The sequence below is a fragment of the Bison bison genome, unplaced genomic scaffold (genome assembly GCF_000754665.1).
Source record: "Bison bison bison isolate TAMUID 2011002044 unplaced genomic scaffold, Bison_UMD1.0 scf7180017864518, whole genome shotgun sequence".
Lineage (NCBI taxonomy): Eukaryota > Metazoa > Chordata > Mammalia > Artiodactyla > Bovidae > Bison > Bison bison.
In genome coordinates this window covers 3,299,711-3,302,733 of record NW_011495071.1, presented here as the reverse complement: position 1 = coordinate 3,302,733, position 3,023 = coordinate 3,299,711, and positions in this window count along the sequence as shown.

Here is a 3,023-nt window from a genome sequence, read left to right as displayed (position 1 = left end):
TTAAGAAGAAAAAAGTCTCGAATGAAAAAAAAAAAAAAAAAACAATTCCAGTTTACCCATCAGTTCTGGTAGCAGCTACAGCGTAGGGAGTCGGCCTGAGGCTGCAGAGCTCATGGCTGCCTGGATGGGCTGGGTGGTTTTCTCCAGGCTCCAAACTCCATCAGGCCCTCAGTGAAATGGGGTAGAAGGGAGAAGAGCCAGCCCCAGCAAAATTAATTTCCAGCAGCTGCATGGGATTAAAATTACTCACTTCTCGCTGGTCTCTGTCTAATGTTCCTGAAAACGATCTCCTGATCCTCCACTTGTACTCTTTTCTCTTCCTCATGGTCTCAGCTTTTGGTAAATTACTCCAGGTCTTCTGTCCTCCATCCCTGTAGGTGTGACTGGAAGACACAGCCCCCGGGAGACCCATCCCTTCCTGGACTTGCCCAGGGAGCTGTGCTGGGGTGACCTCAGGGGTGCAGCGTGACCCTCAGGAGTTGGACAGGCTGTGGGGGTGGCTCAGCCCTCACGGAGTTCCCAGGAAGTGGAACCTTACGTGTCCCGTGCCTGTCCTTCCAGGGAGCTGAGTAAAGGCAAACCCTTCCTTAGAACAAGCACCAGACGGGGTGGAGGGTATGCGCTCACAAACTGTGCTCGCTTTTGCCAGCTCGTCTCCCTCCGAGCCTAGTCGTGTCTTCTGTAAAATGGAGAAGAGACTGTTCTCCAGGTTGTTGTGAAGACTAAATGAGATAATACGTAGACAAAAATATGTTTATGACATGTAGATGTAAAATGGATAGAACCATTAGATGATCCTACATAATGTTAATGATTATAGTAATAGCTGTATAAATACATAATAAATAGTGTTTCTTGAAGGCACATTACAGGATCGTGTTCCAAGCTTTTTGCATGTATCGTTTAACCATCACAGCGATGTGCTGAGGCAAATCCTTTTATTATCTCCATTTACAAATGAGAAAAATGAGGTTAGAAGGTATTGGGAGATGTGCCCAAAGGCACACAGTAAGTGGGGGACCTGGAACGTGAAATATGAGCCCTGGAAATCTGACGACTTTTCCTGGGAGAATGTATCACTGGGTTGTGCCCAGACTGAGGTATAATGCTTGCTCGTCTCTGTGTGTGAGAGTGTGTGCAACCCCTACACATGCACACAGACAAATGCACACCCACACATATGCAAACACAACATGCATACACACACGCACAGAATGTAATATATGCACACATGTATATAAACATACAACAACACATACATGTGCATCATGTATACGCACATGCACACATACACACATGTCTTTGCACGTTGCCACTGCATAACCAGAGACCCTGCACCTTTCCTCCTAGAAGGAGTTTCCCTCAGGGGGCCACCTCTTGGAGAAGTAAAGGGGAAACCACTGGAGCTAGGAGAAAACTAACAGGAAAGGAAGCCACGTGCCTTTGGACAGAGGGAGAGATTAACTAGGAACCAACTGGGCCACCCACACCTCAGATTGTGAAACCAACTCATGGGAACAGAACCAGGCTTCCTGTGATGCTAACCTTGCCCAGATGAGCCTGCTTCTTTCCAGGGCCTCTGGGGCCCAGCTCTTTGAGGGACAGCACTCATGGCATTGCCATGCTGCAGTGAGCTCATCCCAGAGTGAGCTTCATCCATTCATTCCAACAGGGGGCCTGATCCTTTCTTTGCTTTGCATGTAATTGACACTTAATGGAATTTGTTCAGTTTCAAGTTCTCCTCTGCTGCACTCTGGTCCCTTCCTCACTGGTCTGCAGCATGGAGCTGGGGGTGGGGATTGAGACTAGGGACTTGCTTGCACCCTTTTCTAGCTGTACAACTGTGGCCATGTCGTTACCTTCTCTGGTCAGCTCTAAGGTCCCATCCGGCCTGACATTCTCAGTCTAATAAGATTCTAATCAGGTGTCCATCAGCCGTGGTCCACTGTGGTTGGTAGCGGGTAACATGAGCAGGGTGTTCAGGGAGGTCACTGCATTTGTGAGCCTCAGAGGACATTGTGTCATCACAGCGGAGGAAATGGTGTATGAATGGGAGCAAATGCCATCCTGGCAATGCCCCTGTCCATGAGGCTTGATCTCAGGGTCAGAATTAGGGTTTGGGGATAATGCAGTGTGACCGTGGAGTTATTTTCTTTCCAATACCTCAAAGGAGTAAAAGGAAATATGAGAACAAAGAATGAAGATAGATAACCCAAGAGAATGGTTCGGAATCACAGCTGCCTCTGCATAGCACTTGGGTGCCAGCCACTGTCCTGACCTTTCGAGAAACCAACTCATTGAGTTTTTTGGAGCAACACTGTGGGGGTGGGTACTAATATAACCCCTATTGTACAGATGAAGGCATTGAGCCCCTAAAGGTTTACGCAGCTGGTCGATGGCAGCTCTAGGATTCAAGACTTAGGGAATCTGGTTCCAGTGTTTATAATATTAGTCATTAAATTATATTGCTTCCCAAAGAACATCTTCATCCAGGATGAAGGAGCCTTTGGAGAGAAGGTAAATCATCAAGTCATCTCTGGTACCCTGATTGGTTACTGCCCACTTCAGAGACAGACCAAGGCCAGGAAGAGGGAGCCCGGACCGCTGAGCGCCTGCTTTGTGCACACCGAAGAGCGGGCAGGGCGTGCCCCTCTGATTCTTGCTAGTCGCCCACAGGCATCTGCCTTGTACTTCCACATCCAGAGCCTAAGGAACAGCGGAATGCTTTGCCCTCTGAGGCACCTCTCTCCTATCTTCCTGAGGTTTCACTTCCTGCCACCCCCGTGCCTGCCCACCTTCCCCAGGAGGATGACTGGCAGGACCTCGGCCGCAGAATGTTTTTGCATAAGGGGCCAACACTGGCACATGTGTCAACTTCCCTATTTTTGCTGAAAACACTCACCAAAGATCGAAGTGGGAGATGAAGGCCCGAGATGGGGTTCGAGCAGAAAAGGCAGCTAGCTACATCCAGGTGGCTGAGCTTCGATGGAGCGTGAAATCGGGTGAGTCATGGGAGAATCCCG